An 18,676-nucleotide genomic window follows, 5' to 3' on the forward strand; every position below is an offset into this window, starting at 1 on the left:
TTTATCTAAGCACTCCCAGCGAAATCCCATGGTTGAATCCGCCCTGGTGGTATTATGCTACCAGCGTGTGGATAGATGCCGATGATGAAGCATGTCACAATAAGTGAATGATAATTTACAAAAAAAGGGGTGACCCGGTGTCCCTCAGAACCTGGGCATGTAACAGTTCAACAATAAATTGGTTCTGTTGGGTAAGACAGGTTATTTGAACAATGCTCATAGATGCAAGTGAAAACAAATCAGCTCTCTGATCCAGGGTCTAGTGTTTAGTGAGAAATTAATTGCTCAAAACACGGAAGAACGAAGTTATATGTTCAAAAGTATTGTATTGTACATATTAATACATAATTAATGATTCATGATTCATGATTCGGAACCTATGGATTCGTCGAATCCATAGGTTCCTGGCTCCAGAGAGTGAGATTACCCCCGAGACACACGCGATATATGCGAGAGGCCACTGAGCCACACTAGATCAACCCGAGGAAACCCCTGCTTTGATCTTTAAACCGTCCCCCTTTCTCCTCTGTCTTGAGAAAAAACAGTCGTGACCACCTACAGGGGCACACAAGGGTCGAAACGTCGACGAATACATAGGTTCAGAATCACCAGGATTCCCACAGTAACCAAAGGAATCCTTGGTTGAGATCAAACCATCATCTGACCAAACCCTAACTGTACCTGTATATACATTTGTAAAGATTTATTTCCCGCACTGCATATATTATCCTGTTCACTGAGCACTCTTTCACAAAAAGTCACAAAAATTGTTTATCACGGTCTTGCTATGTATGTATGAATTAATTTACGAATGAAGTAATTCAGTTTTGTCTAGAAGCAATTATGTATTAATATGTACAATACAATACTTTTGAACATATAACTTCGTTCTTCCGTGTTTTGAGCAATTAATTTCTCACTAAACACTAGTCCCTGTATCAGAGAGCTGATTTGTTTTCACTTGCATCTATGAGCATTGTTCAAATAACCTGTCTTACCAACAGAACCAATTTATTGTTAAACAATAAGTGAATGAGGCGTCTATTCCAATATCTTTGATTATCCTAGGAAGACAATTGAACTTTGGCAGGTGCTTTTCTTCTGCATAGTCCAGTTGCCCTTTTGTGAGTAACTGTTGTATTTGGGAGAACGTAACAGGACTAGAAAACTTGCGCTCTCTTGACATGAGACAAATGAAACAAGAGATGGACAGAAAGAGGGCGCATTCGTTCCTTCGCCAACTTCCTTTTGTCGGCATCCAACTGACCACAGATCTGAGATTCACAGATCTACTGTAAGTATATCACGTAGAAATACTGCTACCTGCATACATGTCAACTGACCTGATTATGGCAGGAGACTCATGATTTTTCAAAGCCAAAAATTACAATATTTTAGCTGTCACCCTTCTGAAATTGCCTCCGCTTCAATAGAAGCCATCAGGGAAAATACATTCTCCAGATTTCTTTTCAAAATCTACCACTTTCCTGTTCTGAAATGTTGACATATATGTACCTGGAGGATGCTTGACGTAAAAGCTGCCACGTTCTACTTTACAATTAAAACTTTGTTTTTTCTGTTCTCGTTCTTTCGTCCCTGTATGTTTACATAGTGTAACGAGGTATTCACAAGAACCAGCTGGTGAGGCAGAAAAAAATTATTTAATTACGGTATTAGTTCGATCGGCTGTTCGGTTCTGCTTTCGAGAGTTTAAAACACGTTCTGAAATCTTTGCTTTGCACAGGACTCTATTTTAGCAGTACTTTGTCTTTAAAAGCGATATTGTCTCGCCAAACAGATGATTCACCGCACCTTTCCGGAAAATGACGTCACTCAGGTGTGGCAATAGCACCGTCTTCCCACCTGTAGAGCAATAGCCAAGCAGCCCCACCTTCCCTCGGTCTTGGTTAATCACACCTTAATAGACGTTAATTTCAACCAATCACACAAGTCTGTGCGCACAGAGGCGGGCACAGCTTTTGCCACAAGTCTTACTTGACTCAAGTTTCCGCCAATCAAAGAGCTCAGCACTCCACGACTGAGCAATCCACGGCACGTTTGATGGATCGGATGGGATCCAACTGAAAGAAGGGCGTCCCATTGTTTCATCCAGCGGAGGGCGGACCTGAGCGAAAGGAACGGCGATCATTGGCTGCAGGGGAAGGAAGGGCACCTCCCATTGGCGGAGGTGGGGCTCTACCCTGGCTGTCAAGCCCTCTCTCCTTTTGTTCAAGGAGTTTTCAGTCCAGAGAGTGGGGAGTGGAGACCAACGGCCGCCGTTTCCAGGGGACGTGCCGAACCTTGCAGATCCAGCCCGGGATCCCTCCGTTTCCTACGCGTCAGCCGAGGTAAATTCCGCGCCTGGATTGAGCGCTAACCGTTCGGGGGCGCAGGTGCAGGACTGGAACCGGCTTAGGAGCACGACAGCGCTGCACCTAGGAATCCACCGCTGGGGTCAGCTCCGCTTGGCGCGAGCCCTGCCTGCTGCCCGCACCCCGGCTGGGCCCCTCCCTTCAGATGTCCACCTGCTGTGAAAAGCCTCCCTTGCCCCCACACCTCTGCCCGGCGGTATACTTAAACCCTGCCAGAGGTCACTTTCCCTACTCCATGACAGGTGTGGGTTTCCTGTCTCTCCTGTAGTTGTCTTTCGTGTCCCACCTGTGTCAGGGGTCGCACTTCTGCTCTCCGGGGATGGCACTGCCGTATCCTGCCCCTTCCTACTGGGGGTGGCATTTTAGCCCCACCCTCTTGTCACTTGTAAGGTTTCGCTTGACTCTGCCTGGCAGATGTGACCTTCCTGCCTCTACAGTGGGTAGCTTAATGTCCCAGGTTTATGGGGCTTACTCGCGACACATGCTGGGTTTTGCTTTACTTTGTGCTCCCTGGCAGGTGTGGGCATATTGTCGTTTGAAGAGGGATAAGTGCACCGCTTTCCAATACTGTCTACCAGGTGTGGCCCTCTGCGCCAAACCATGTTTTCTGTTTTGCTTTTTTTTTATCTCCTGCCCTGGAAACCTGTTTTCTGAACGCCCTTCTTTGCCAGAAGTGGCAGAGAAGGGAGCCCCATACAGGGATGAATCCTCTTCACAGCCACCCCTACAAGTGGTGCCTCCCGCTCACGTGCTGCTGGGTGGCTCTTGTTTACCCCCCACTACCCAACCCCACCATCGTCGGCGCCCTGCACTGTCTAGCCCGTCAGATTTGTATTTTGTGTACCACCCGCGTACCTTCAGTTGGCTTTGGCCGCTATGTGTTAAGTTCGGGGTTGCACTACCGCGCCTTTGCTGGAGTGTTTATAAACTTTTATAATGGCTGGACAGGGTTCTTGGGAGCAAGAGTGCGACACCTACATGGCCAGGCAAGTGAAGGCATCACCGATAGACGCACGCTGTCCGTTTACAGTTTGAAATCCTCATTTGTTTTCCTTCATACGATCTTTAATGTTAATTTCGATATCAGTTACCAGATGACGACAAACCACAATTTCTAATGTGATAAATGCACACGAGTGTGCTCTGTGATATTTTTAAGCTGTCGTATATTTGCATTAAAAATGCCATATACACCGGAATGTTCTTCGCTCGGGTGGTTCGTGTTAAGCGTTGTACTATTTCCATTAAGGATCAGTATATTGAAATAGAATTATCGTGGACAATAAATCTCGCACTAAAATGTATGCATGCTGTTGGTCTTCATTTGCATTGACGTTTCAAGCTGCCTGTTTATCTGAAACCCGCAAAACGCGTATATACAAATAAAATCATGTTTATTCCGTAATTCAGTTTAAAAGTAGTGATTGGTGTTTGTGTTTTACCTTAGCCTATTTCAGGTGGCCAATGCTAGAGTGAAATGTGCATGTCAATAACGCACTTTAGCGCTGGCTGGTAGCCTTCACACGTTTCAGAATAATTACGGAGGCCCTGTACTTTTTTTCGCAGCACCATAATTCTCTCTCATATTTACTCTTGTGCTACGACTTTTCTTAAAAAAAAAAAAAAATACGTTTATTTCCTACTAAATTAACCGATTGGAACAGAACCGAGCAGAGCTGTGGCATGGGACGAGGGTAAGCGCCCGCGGCCCCCACCTCGGGCGCAGTTCTTTCTAATGAGGTCATGGCTGGGATGTCTGCCGATAGTGTTTGCTTTTTTGGGGGAGGGGCGTGCGCATGTCATTTTTTTCCTTCCTTATTTGTAGTGCATGTGGCCCTGGGAGCGTCCTTGCAGGCCGACGGGAGAATTTTACTGTTGGCAATGTTTGTGCCCCCTGCCCACGCTTGCACCCACACACATCCCAGCGATTGGGACCGGTTACATGTTTTCTTACAATTGTCCGGTTTTGTCTTTTGTTTTTTTTTGAAACCGAACTACCTGATTTTCCCCAAACACTGTAAAATCGTTTCCTTGATCTAGATTTTCTTGTGGTGGTCTCACTCACGGGCATGTGAATTCCTGTAAAATAAGTGATTTCTGTTTTGCACAGCAGCATTGCATGCCATTAGTCTGTTCTTTTTGTTATGATATGTGACTTGAGGCTGCAAGGCTGACAGGTCTTCTGACTGATGTAAAACTGCCCAGTCCTGTCTTGCAGATGCGCGGGGGAGGGGTGCATTTTCTCGTTTATACTCAATTTCACTAATCCCTCCAGTTTTGCTAGCTGCAGAATAGACTATACATTTTCTCACGAGTGATGTCGCATGCCTCTAACTCTGTTAGACATTGCTATTTTTTTGTTTTCATAGAAGAGCTTATTGCAATCCTAGAAGGAGCGCTACTATGCCTTTCAACATTTACTATAAACAATCTCTGTACTGCACTGGTCCTATGTTCAGAAAGGTACTGTCATATTTGACTCGCATGTTCATAATTTTTGGTTGATGGCTACTTACTTAAAGCAGTGCCTTCTTGCGCCCATCTGGGTGTCCGTTGACTCCCTCGAGTTTGTGCGGCAGAAGTTATGTAGCTGCTTGTCTGCAGCCAGTGTACAGGCCTGCACGTAACGTTACTCCCATGTTTCAGCAGTGTCTGAGTAGGCGTTTTGTATATGGCCCTAGTCGGATATCGTCTACCTTATTTAATCGTTTTTTATTTTTATGGAGTGCTCTGGGGCAGCAGAATACATCCGAAGTCGCGACAGTGAACTTGTGCCCAGGGCAACGGGCCTTGGCACTGTGCCTTCGCGCTCTCTTGCTTGGGGAGAATGCATTCTCAGTGTGGGCAGTAGGTAGGGCCTGGTTGTATGTGTGGTGGGCGAGGATAACAGCACACACCTTCAAGGTGCCACCCAAGCTCTGGGAGCCCTGCATTCGAAGAACGTGGGCTGTGGGAGGGGCCTGGTGTGTTTGTGTGGTAAGAAAGGACTGAAGCCCTTTTAAGTGTACCTTCATTCCCTGTGAAGAATACCGTAATGCAGAGTGTGTGTGTGTGTGTGTGTGTGTGCGCGCGTGTGTGTGGAGGGAGAGGGCACCTGCCCTGGGAAGCCTGCGTTCCAACAGTGTGAACAGCCCGAAGAGTCGGGGTGACGCAGAGCTCCAGTCTCTGGGCGTTGCAGGGTTGGGTTTCGAAGTTCAAGAACCTGCTTGTTCGGTTTGGGCGTGAGTGAAACGCCCGCCCACACCTGCCTTTCTGTCGGGACACATTTCTCCCGGGACTATAGCGGCTTTTTCTCGTGAATAGAACCAACTTGCCCAGTAACGAACTCACCGAAAAATATTATCTGTAGTAAACCTATTGCGAAGACGAAGCTGCGAACGAACTTTACTCTCGGACCACTTGCATTAATGAAGCGGCGGGGGTGGTGTGGCTGACCGCTTGCTGCTATTGTGTCGCCACACAATAGGTTGACGGGAGTGCCTGCGAACACTTCCGGGCATGGGACCTTAGTTCATTGTTACTTCGCCACAGCCTATCCCAGCATGCATCACCTGTTTTACCTTCTAGAGCTGGTCCACCCTCCTGTCACTATCCACGACTCTTCAGAGCTCCCCACAAGCCCTCCAGTGCGGGAGAGTAGCTTATCTTCAAACTCTGTATGCTTCAGTGATGTCACCTAAAGAACGTCATATATTGTACCACTGTCAATTATCTGTGTGTTGACAGGTGCAGCAAGACCACATGCAGGTGCAACGTTGTTATATGTAAATTAGGTTCTTCAATGCTGAATGTCGGGTCCAATATTCAAATTTTTCACTACTATCCAAGTACCAATTTAAGAACATGATTTTGCATATTTCTGCTCTAGATTTTAAAGCTTCACGTCCCCTCGTTAGTGTCGGGAAATCTTGTTGTTTGATGCTTGATTTTAAAATACTTCGAATTTCTAATTACATTATTTTATCATTCTCATCCTATGTTGAACTTACATTTCTGTATCGCAGACTGTTGGTCCTGCATATGCAACCAGTTTTAAAAGCCCATTTTTTTTTCTCCATATGCATGCATGGAATTTTGCTGTTCTTAATTTCCTTTTAGCTCATTCAAATACCTTTCTTTGCATAGCATTCTCTGTTTTCAAAGTACGTATTCGTTTTTTTGATTGGGTAGTGAGGTCTCTATTGCGCAATGTCTGATGGTGAGTATCCTGTCTTTCAATATTTATGAAATGCTTCAAAGGGAGTCTAAACAACCCCCACCCTATGCTTCTAAATCGCAATTTATTTCAATTGCGTAAATTACTTATTTTGTTTAAGAATCCCTGAGCAAAATATATTCATGTAGTATCACAAATTAAAGTAGAATGATTTCAAACAACGAAAGTTCAAGCATAAGTCTGTGGTTTCTTTATTTGTCGTATTTCTTTACTTCTCCACAAGGACTTGTTTAACAGATTCTCGAGTTCATAAGTCTTGAGGTCAAATTATAGCAATACAGCCAACACGCGCAATACAGCCAACACGCGTGTTTAGTCTATAGTTATTCTCAAAGACTTCGTCAGGGCTGCAAAACAAATTATATACAATAAATTCCCTCTACCATCTCAGTTCTATCGGAAGCGAAGCCTAACCTCCACCATGTAAAGGGAATAATCTGAAAACCGAGAAAGCAAAAGAATACTAAAGAAATTTAAAAGTCACCCAAATTGTGCATTTCAAGACCAATCACCAACCCGTGTCTTAAAATCAACACAAAGTCTCCTGACCACAAGGAAAATTGGGAGATCGTACATATATATTTATATTCTTATTATGCAGTGCAGCGTGAATCATACACCTATATTAAAATCCATCAACTCACCTACAACTAGTCTCCTGCACTCTTTATGTCTACTTTGGATATATGAACGTGGCTAAAGACATAAGCAGAGAGACATACTATTCAGTAACACTTCCTATATGTTTTTTACGAAGTCCATCAATAAGAAAGACCAAATAAATTAACACTATCTATTTTGATTGAATCTCCTAACTATCAATCCAAAAAAATGGCCATTGGGCCGTCATCCGATTCGATTTTTATTTCTCACGACTGTAGGTCTCTGTTTAATTAAATTCAACCATCAGTGTGTCTTTCCCAATTTAAGCTCCTATTCCAAACTATTCAGAAATATACAATAATTTCCCATTCTCAACATTACTATTTCTCCATTTAAAAAATCTATCTCTGCATATCGCTATATATCACCATTTCAATCCCAAAGCAAGTTTGCAGTGACTGTGCTTTTACGAAGGAAGCCCTGCAAAACACTGTCGTTCACCATTTCACTCTTTGTAAAAATCGACAACAACTTAAAACCTCCACTCAATATACTTTTGACATCGCGCTCCTACCTGCAGTCCTTTATTCTCCTCCCGGCATGGATAATCCGAGGATGAAGTGGCGTCTAACCCAGCCGCCATACCGATTCTTTTAGTAATCGTCGAAACTAAAGGTGGACCATCTCGTCATAATGCCTGGATCTGCGGGCGCCATCTTGGATCGGTTAATGATCCAATAGGTTCACATTATTAAAAATATCCTATTCTGTTGTTCATACCAATAAAGTTATTACTAAATTATATTCTTACACCCGATCCCTTCACGGTCAAGCGGGTAGACCCTACATAATTAACAGTTTGTAAATTAATCACTATTCACACTGCTTGCACACCACAATGGAAAAATATAACCAAATTAAAAATTCAAAAGGTTTCGAAGAGAAATAAAATTAAAAAGGAAACACCAGAGTCCTGACTGGAAGAGCGATGCCCTTCACTATGGGGCACCCTCAAGAGGGGGAGATGAGAACTGATTCTGCTTGGATGTTAATGCATATATTATTACATAAAAATCATGGTACAAACATATTGTGCAATAGGTTTGTAACACCAAACTCTTCTCATGTAGAAAATTCCAACATATGCATCATCATATTACATATAGCATATTTATACAGAGAATACAATACAGGCCTTTACCCATGACCTGGTTGGATTACATCAAAATTCAGACATGGCTTAAATATAATCCTTTCAGTATATGAGTTGCTCACAGATGGTTAATTTTATACAGTTAACATCCCAAAAATACTGCAACTCTGAATCAACATTGATCCCTTGTTCTACTTCACGTAGCTTAAGTATCCATTTTGCCTTACATTGACAAACCTTCAGTTCCCTATTTCCACCACGCTTATCACCTGATATGTTCTATACCATCGAACGTAAATGACAAACTCCCTTTCTGACTTTGGCAGTTACTGGCATGACTTGCCAAGGGATACCTTGGGTCACATTTTTTCAGAGCCCTGAAATGTTCTGCAATCCTATCTTTCAAGCATCTGATGGTACTACCTATGTACATTTTAAGACATTTACATCTGATTGCATAAACAACAAACTTCGTACTGCAGTACTGGTATTATTTTGCTTTCTTGGTTTTCAGATTATTCCCTTTACATGGTGGAGGTTAGGCTTAGCTTCCGATAGATTTGAGATGGTAGAGGGAATTTATTGTTTATAATTTGTATTGCAGCCCTGACTAAGTCTTTTGGAGAATAACCATAGATGAAACATGCGTGTTGGCTGTATTTCTGGCTGTATTGCTATAATTTGACCTCCAGACTTATGAACCGGAGAATCTGTTAAACGGGTCCTTGTGGAGGAGTAAAGAAATACGACAAATAAAGAAACCACAGACTTACACTTGAACTTTCGTTGTTTGAAATTATTCTACTTTAATTTGTGATACTACATGAATATGTTTTGCTCAGGGATTCTTAAACCAAATACATATTAGGTTTTGTCTAGGAGTATTGCGTAGCGTTTGCACTTGCCTTGCCTAGAAATGGTGTTAAGAAAGAATGTATTGAGTTAGCAACTTTTTTTTTTTTTTCCGACCTCTTCCTAAATGGTGTATTCGTATATACATGTTTGGATTTAACCAAGAAAAATGACTCGCCAGAGATTGCAGTTGGGTGAAACGGTGCAGCCATAGACGACATGAGTCAGTCAAATGAGAAAAAGGCAGCTTAAAAAAAAACTGCTGCAAAAACATCAAACAGCCCTTGGTTATGCCTTACAAACTAGCATTAACGCTGTTCTCACTAGACATTACACAACATAGCCAGCTGCCCCCTCTCCCCTAAAACACTTCACTTGTTCAAACTGGGCACAACCTTTCTTCACTCATCCACCCGATACTGTGCATACTAAAACTGTTGCCCAATTTCCTTAAAATAATTTGAAAAGTTGTAAAACTAACCGCTCCTTATACACCTGCTAATCAATCGGCAACAAATCAAAACATTTCTTTAAAAGTCTGCCACCTGTCTCTCCAAAAAGCCCCAATATGAAATACAAACATGACGCCCTTGCTAAGCAGACGTCCTCAAAACTCCTCTCCTTTGAGACCCCAAACACCGCCGCTGCCCTGCTACCTAACAGTGACTTTCTCTATAGTCCTCGGAATGAACCACTTGCTCAAGAAGCCCAGGAGTGTGTGAGAGGCTTCGGGTAACGTCAAACTCCTAAGCCCCAATTCCGAAGTTGTTTTAATGGAATTTCTAGGGCACTGTAGTTCCTTTGAGACTACCCAACAGACCATATAGGTCAGGGTTTTATATTCAGACTACAAGAACAGTGCTTCCTTACTAAAGGAGTTGGAAATGTATAAGTAAAATAAAAATTTTAAGCTTTTAAAGAATTACTTGGACTAATTTATCAGAATGGCGTGTTCATGTCTTTCTAATGCGCCAAGACCCTGTGGCAATTACTTGCTTAATAAAAAGTAGCTCCAAAACATAGCATGAAGATTCCCATCAGTATTGGCCCAGATTAAGTGCAAGACTGGTGTTTGTTCACACTAGTGCATGAGGCTAAAAGCACGCCACGTTAGTCAACATTCTGATACTGGTGCATTGTTTTGACTTTACCACACCCCATCATTATTTGGTAACAGAGGTGAAGTCCAGGCATTGAGTAATCATGTAAGATTTTTAGTAAATTGAAATTTACTCAGCGTGGCTAAAATTATGCCAGGGTCTGTACTCCTGGTTTATTAGTCTCCAGAGACAAACTGCATTAGATTTTCTTTTCCAGCCGTGACCTTTCTTTTAATGTATGTCAAGCTTCATGTTTGTTGCACTGTAATTCGTTGTGGAATAAAAAATGCTGAAAGCCCACATCTGATCACCCACTAGCCATTCTTACTGTCTTACTTGCTCATAATCAGAGGGCAGTCTAGATATTAAGAGCGGTTTAAATTATTTGATATATTGATTCTAGACAACTACTACATCTACTATCAAGGTTAGAATAATTTGGGAAGCACGTGATTGTAACAAGGTTTCTAGGTCTTTACCAGAGTAGCCATCACATTGTGTAATGCATGTGTTGGGTAGATGTATTAGTCACAGATCAAACCCATAAGTCTATATTCCCTGTTTGCCCCTAACTTCATATTGTGGCTCAAATATTGTGAGCATTTGGGCGATGGAGACACGGGTACCGTCTTTTATTCGTAAACTGAGTGCCTCGCACCGCGTTTTTTAGTGTACGGAGTGTAATGTGGCCTTCTTAGACCCCATCCTATAGCGGTTCACTATATACCATACTAACACTTCGTACAGGTTGGAATCGCAATAACTCCCCATCACTTGTAGAATGTTACAAAGATTTAAATCTTGTCCATTACTTTCAATCTCTACGTGAAACCTCTTTGATCCATCCTCTTCAATAGCATAATTCGTATCAATCATTAAGCAGACGTTCAACCTTCAGCCCTATCTTAAAATCCCTTTGGTAAATGACATCCCTTCTAGCTCACCGAGAGGTAGATCTGAAGTACTTAATGCTCCGTTCCACAAAAACATAATTCCTCCTATTTGCCACCGCTCCGAATAATCAGTCATGCCAGCTTATCCGACATAAACCTCAACCCTCAACTAACAGACAGTGAGAAACTAATTTATTCTTCCAAGAACACTTGGCAATAAAGAAAAGTGCTATCTCTTTTGGGGTGGGGCGGAAACCCCTTTTCCCAGCAAGCAGCTTCCCAAGTCAAAGGAAGCCTTGGTCCTGTCTCACATGGATGGCAGCAACCCTATACTCTGCCTGGGCAGCACCTCTCTGCCACCCTTCAAATGCTCAGTTCACACTTCTGAAGAAACTCTGAAGAAACTCCGCCAATTTGCTTGAGCACTGAAGGAATTACATTGTTTCCTCTCCTAGGCTTGCATCACCTACAAAATCATCAGAAATGGCACCCCATACAAATAAATGTATCTTGCAAAGCAGACTAGCACGTTTAAGAAAAGAGGAAGAAATAGTTAAAATCTTGGCGGTCTATGTTCTCAGGGAATGGAGCAGCATCCTCACCAATATCCACCTTCCGCCTTCCTGTAATTCAGAAAGAAGCTCAGGACTTACTCTTCAAGTAACACTATTGTTCTACGCAATAGGTTTGTACTGATACCTACCGTTTGCATACTACCTTCAATCAAATTACCAATGCGTGCCCGTTCTTTTTATTTTTGTGTTGAAGGTATACTGTCAATATAGAGGTCAGCAAAAGTCTAATATTTAAACAGGTCGGTTTTTAATTGCGTACGGAACAGTTTTTTTCTGTCTGGTATGCATCTGAGGAGGAATAGAAATTAGTTCCAATGTTTAACAGCTAGCAGGCTGAGTCACCCCACTTTTTGTACGGGGATGGACAAAAGCCGTGCCGACTGAGTGTAGTGATCTTTGTGGGCAATAGCTGGTCAGTCTACTTGCAGGTAAGAGGTGTCCGCTTTGTAAAAGGCAGAGTGTGCCCTTGTTAGAGCTTAAAATATGACTCTCTTTACCGGTAGCCAGTGTACCTATTTACGATACAGAATAATCAAAGTGTGTTTAGGGAAATGGTGGGATGGCCAAGTTCTAGACTTTTTGTGGTCTGTGGGTCAAGTAGTCTAAGAGTCCTATGTACAGAACGTTTGCATAGTCCAGAATGGACACAATTAGTACCTGGACCATCGTCTTTGGAGCTTCTCATGGTACAAGTTTGATACATTTTCCTCGGCATCCTCAAAATTCAGCATGTATTTTTTACCACAGCCGAGATCTGAGGGCTAAGTGAGTGTCAACTAAGACCCTCACTAAGTTTCTGCCCTTTTTAGCGGAGGGTGGAGAAGCTCAACAGTTGGAAGGCCATGCCCCTGACCAGCCTTGTATCTGCCCGTTCCAAATAGCAGGACATCCGTCTTATCTGGGTTGCATCTCAATGCATTATATTTTAGCTAGCCCATCAGTGCTGCCATACAATCAGCACAGTTCATTTTAGCTTGCAGTAGTTACTGTTTGTCAGCAAAAGTTGGGTGTCATTTGCATAGGAGTACACCCGGATGCTAAAGGATTCAATGAGGGAGGCCAGTGGGGATCTGTCTGTCTATCCTCTGATAAGAGTGGTTTGAGCCAGACTGCTTGTTCCCTCTGTTTTGAAAAGGATCCTACCCTCAAGACCACTAGAGGAAAGGTTTTGGAGCAGGATCTCATGTGAGATCATGTAGACTGGCTTTGAGAGGTCCAATATGATCTGTGCAGCATTATGCCCAGCATCTATCGTGAATTTAATGGAGCCTGTAATCTCCATGAGTGCATACTCTGTCCTGCTCTAAGATCTAAAACACGACTGAGAGGTGGAGGAGATTGGAGGTTTCCAGATATAACAGCTGGGTGTTAACTGCTTTTTTTCTATGTTTTAGAGACCCCCGGAAGCAAAGATATTGATCTGAATTTGGATACTTTCATTTAACAGATATACAAATTCTGTTTTGCTATATTTTGAAGGCACATGTAGCGCTTACTATCCCCAATGTGGGGTGCTGAAGTGCTTGCCTACCTGGGTAGCTCGCTTCACCATGTAGGGTGTGCGTTCTCTTGGTTTTAATCCTGTGATTGAAGTGTTTCAGTGTCATGCATGGGGTGCTGTTTTCATGTAATGGGGACGCAGTGTTTAGGGGTGCGATGGATGAAGTGTCGGAGTTAAGAGCACAGTTTGTTTTTCATTAAGCTAGCAGCTTTGAACAGCTCTGCAGGATCCTTGATAATGTTTGTTCATAGTCCACTTAGTTGGTTACTGTACTGGATTGTCCATTCCTGAGATTATTTAAAACCGGTTTCTCCAACAAGTGGATTGCGAGTTATCGTGTCTCCCAGATGCCTGGAGTACATTTTGAAAGAAGCACAGGGTCACATTTTCCTTTTACAGGTATGGGAAGGTTGGGTTTATTTTACATTACAATCAGGCTCCAGATAGCAGAGCCTGAAAATGAACAGTGCTGGAGTTAGATTTGTGATCCAGGGCGCAGAGGTGAAGAACTGAATCACGGAGGTATTTACATATTAAATAAAAGTCCTTGTCAACTCAATATTGGTGTGAGAGAACCAAATGAGGTTCTTGAATGCTTTTTAATGGGAGGGCATTAAAATGAAGAGTTACCTTAATGATTAAGGTAACTCTTCTTTTTAATTTTCTCCCATGTCAAAGTGTTGTATTTACAGACAGCAGCCCACTTGCTTCTAAAGGCCAATAGAAACTGTGCCATATGTGGAACTGAAAAATAGTTTTTTTTAAATGGGAGAAATTTCAAGTGCATATTCTGAAAATGTTTGCAGAGCATCTTTCTGCACTTGAAATGTTTCCCATTAAAACAAGGTATTTTATGCTCGTTATACATGTAACTGTGCCACATATGCGAAAATATGTTCTATGCCACAAGTACACATGACATTGGCTCTCAGGCACTCATAAGCATATATCCCTGTGCACATATGTTCATACATCCCCAAAGACCACACTCGCTGACACGCATGGCAGCCCTGTCATAGTGCCCTTAGTCAAAGTGTATATATATTTTTTCAAACCATAGCATCTGGCTCTATGGACATTAGCCTTAAAGTTAATGAAGCTGGGTGTGGGGGTGTCTGGTAATAATGCATGAGTTGTTTAGCCTTCTGTAGCTCAGTGTTTTTCACTGATCAGATGTAGCTAAGGGCTACAGAAAAGGTTGGCGGCTCCCGAGTTAAATGTTATGATTCTGAGCAGGCATAGCTTAAAGGGAGAAATAGTAGAGGGAGCTGCTGGGGGTGATCATTTAGAATATTGTCCAATAGCTGAGTGTCTTTGTAAGCGGTTAGGAAGCATTCCTTGTATGTAGCTAGGGTTCTACAGTGGTGAACTAAATTAACATCTTCGATGGCCAAAGGTATGTCGGATTTCTAAAGTTATTCATTGCTTGTTCAGTTGGTGATGTGTGGTTTATTTGCTGTGGACTAGTACAGTATTGGGAGATGGTCATGACCCTTAATAGTTTTGCTTTAAGTGAATGAAAGTGTTAAGCAGTAAAATGGAATTATTATGCAGCCTGTATGAACTACAATTAACTTCTCAATCGCTGAGCATTATATGGTATTACTATTATTGTGAATTACATATTGCATTATAACTATGTAGCACTAACCTATAAAAGGTGTTGTAGTACTTAACGAGTATGGCTAGAGTGAACTGCTTGGTGAACTTTTTAAAACCTCTTAGTTTAATCATAGGTTTTTACTTTGTGTAAATATAATTTATGAAAAAATAATTTGATACCCACAGTCTGAGTGACAAAAGTCCAAATCCATATTTTTCCTGTACTCTCAAGAGAAAAACAAACTAGATCCCATGCCAAAGTGCACCTCCTGCTCAACAGAGGCCTTTCTACAGGCTTCAGATTATACTGGCTATTACAATCAGGCACTGACATTTTCAAGAGTTTTGTGTTTATTTTTGATTAGCTTTTTAAAATTATAATTGTGGCCTATTTTTAGCAGCACAGCTCACAGCTGGATATGTTCTTGATTAGAAAACTGTTAAACTTTTTCAGTACGATGCTTTACAAATTCACTTTGCTTACGAAAATGTGGTATTTTGTAGCAATACTGAATTTCTTTTGTTTTCAGATTTGTAGTGAAATGTATTGTGTGGGTATTTAAAAAAATAAAATACTTTTACAGAACCTGTCTGTAGAAAAGGACTACTGTATACCCTGTGGCTTCTGCTTGTTAATGTGCACTAACCAAGCTGTTTCGATTTCTCTGGTCTTGCCTTAATTGCTGTTTTTTTGTTTGTTTTTATTGATTATTTTACTGTCTGCAGTGCTTCTGCCATTGTCTTTTTGTTTTTGATGTTTAAAACCCCTGCTGGGGGTGGAAGTTTAAAGGAAATTGTAAATTATCATGGAGTTCCTATAAAGTGTCAAATATTGGTTGCTTTTCTGCTGCCCTTTAGGTTATCGTTCCTTGATTTTGTTTGTCTGCTCATCATGCTCTTTAGGTCTCGCCTGAGCTAGCGCACACGCTGATTTGCGAGACATTTAGTAGGGGCTTCAAAAAGTGCTGCTTTGGCTGGCCTAGCGCTTGCGTGCAACCGCCAGCTTTCAGCGCTATCTGTCTTTCCTCTCTAATTTCTTAATGTTCCTCCACACCTCCCCCGTCACACTGCTTTCCCTTTCGACGTTTTGTTTAAGATTAGCGCTGTGCTTGCCTCACAGCCAAAGAGGAGCAAAAAGCACTTTTCCATACGTCAAACAGGGCTCACACACTACTCAAGATCTGCTTTATGATGACCCGTTCAATCTCTACCCACTTCTTCTTTTTCATTCGTCTTTGTTAGGTAACGTTCCTTCCTTTCCTTTATCACCCTTATTCCGTCGCCCCATCCACTCCTTGCCCTGCACTTATTTTTCTCTAACCATCCTGCTCCTTTCTCGCCATCATGTGTTTATACCGGACCCATTCTCACACAGACTTCTGTCCCACTCAGCCTTGTCTGATCCATATTGCTAGTTCCCCGATACCCTTGCCAGATTCTGCCCTCACTCTACTCCATTATGTGCGGTCTTTGGCCTCTCTGTCCCACTTCGTTAACTCTAGTGCTTTTCTTTGCCCCACGTACTTGTCGCTGCTCCATCCTGCATGCTCGTTAGACTCCTTGCCAGGCTCTCAACTTTTCCCTCAGTTTGCTTCAACCCACTCCCAGTTTCTCCCTTACACACACCTTCTCTGCTGCCGTCCTACTTCGGCTTTTATTGGTCAAGGGGCGGGGCCATGGTGGTAGAGGTGCGCGCAGCAGCGGATTCGCTGATTTGCCTTGTTTAGAGAGCTGCCTGCCTCACTATCCCATGATGAGAAATGTCTCCTTGTAGAAAATGCCTAAGTGACGGTGTTCACTCTCCTCGGTCACAAAATGTCATGCATGAGATTATCTAGCCGCAGGGTGTGCTCCCAGTTAACCCAAGTTGTTCGGGGACATGGGCATATGTCTAGTTGCTTAATGTGACTCGAGCCTGCTGCTTGATCAGTTTCAATGCCACGAAGAAAGTGTGCTGCAGACTAATCCCTATGTGATTAGCAATTGCACACCCTACATTTTTGTAGTGGTCGGGTGCACTGACACGATCGCATGCATGCACATTGGAGTCATTTACTATTCAAAAGTGCATTTCCTGTTTTTTGAGCTGCATATGGAGAATCGTCTTGCAGTGGGCTAGCCACCCAGTTAGGCGTGTGATGCATGCCATTTCAGTAGTTTATTGTGAAAGACCGAATCGTGATTCCACTTAAAGGCCATGTTGATGAACCATTAAAGAAGTTTTATTTCACCTATTGCTTGACTGAGTTTGTTTCTCACTGAGGGGGGGGGCATTAAATTGACAAAAATTACATAGATTGATGAATACCAGTCAAAAGGCAAATGAGTGAGACAGTTGAAAACATGTGAGAGTAGGCCCAATTTGAGCAAATGTTGCAGGTCCAGGCCATACCTTACCACCACGCAACATTAGATTGATTAGCATCTAACAGTCACTTACTTTAATGATGTGGTGTTGATCAAAACAGATACTCATTTGAACAAGCATTGGCATAGCCAATCGGTCTCGTTTTTGGGACCTTATAAGTGTTTAGCCATGCAACAGTTGATGCTGTTTCACCAAGAATATTGTGCTGCATAACTAAATACTTATAAGGTTCCAAAGGCGAAACCTATTGGCTATGCCCATGCTTGTTGTACTATGTAACTACTTCACACAGGCTGATCCCAAAGAAGGTGAGTTTCCTCTGATTGTTACACATTTTGCGTTGTGGTTGTTACATTTCATTTGAAAATTCAGGGATTCCAAACGTGCTTTTGTGTATGCTTGTATGGTGATTGTTCAGTAATAGCACTGAAGCAGTAGAGCCCGAACTAAGTGAATATGTCATTTGTTAACTTTCTCTGATTACGCACATACACACATTTTTAGTTGTCTTTTTTTTTTTTTTTTTTTTTCTCTCCTCCTTTCCCCTAACAGGCACCCCTGTTAGATACAAGTGTACAATTGCTGGGTGGGTTGGCAATTGTATGCTACATAAGTGTCAGCGTCTTTCTGAACTCTCTAAACTTGCTACTGTTTCTCCTCTATTCTGAGACACTGCTTCAGATTAGGCCCTGTTGGGTAACGTGTATTTGAGCCCTAGTGTTTTGAGACTCTCCTCTGCTGCTAAAGCTTATTTTGTTCCTTTTTAGAGACGCAGGAGAGTCTACATCTTTACCTAGCTGTTTAGGAGCATTCCCAGAGCAATCTCTGGTTGGCTTGCTACTATCCTTAAATAAAACTAGATTGAGAAACTCTGTTCCCACATAACTAACTGCCAGTTGGTTTTCGGGAAATGTCAAATGAAAGTTAAATGGACTTGGTTTTCTGTATCCATTCTATTAGCTGGTGCTGCCTGCAGTACATTGCACTCTGGGGACACTTGGTGGGATAGAAATAGAGCAAAATAAAAAATCTTGGATAATGAGCTTCCGGAAGACACACAGGTGGCACTCGAGTGCATCTTAAATATGGGCCCAAGCCACGCCTCCCTGCCAAATGCTTTCTTTCAGCCTCAGAGAAAAGGAGTGGTATTTAGGATAGGCCCACAAGGTTGCACATTGACCTGTGCCACAGAGACAACATATTACAGCCACGAAGAAACCAACAGATTCCAGTGATGCAATTCTTTAGTTTGGCGCATATTCAGATTTAGTATGAAAGGTGCATAAACAACAGCATTCAATGAAAAGTTGCTGCATTCACAAAGGGTCACTAGACGGAGCGTTTATTTTTTGGGAGTAGGTTTATAAAATGCAGAGAATAGCCCTGAGACTTTCATCCACACATTACCTCCCGTCCCTCCCTCGCCTTCCTTCAGCACAAT

The 18,676-nt window shown here is 42.4% G+C and overlaps 1 protein-coding gene across 1 annotated transcript in view; it reads left to right on the plus strand.

Moving 5' to 3' along the window:
- Positions 1 to 2,207: 2,207 nt before the first annotated feature.
- Positions 2,208 to 18,676, plus strand: part of LOC147666201 (junction plakoglobin-like) — a 195,402-nt gene continuing 178,933 nt past the window's right edge. Inside the window, exon 1 of the mRNA XM_086949216.1 lies at positions 2,208 to 2,348. The gene's annotated coding sequence lies outside the window, so the exon portion shown is untranslated. The remainder of the gene's footprint in view (positions 2,349 to 18,676) is intronic.

This window comes from Lissotriton vulgaris, unplaced genomic scaffold (genome assembly GCF_964263255.1).
Source record: "Lissotriton vulgaris unplaced genomic scaffold, aLisVul1.2 SCAFFOLD_868, whole genome shotgun sequence".
Lineage (NCBI taxonomy): Eukaryota > Metazoa > Chordata > Amphibia > Caudata > Salamandridae > Lissotriton > Lissotriton vulgaris.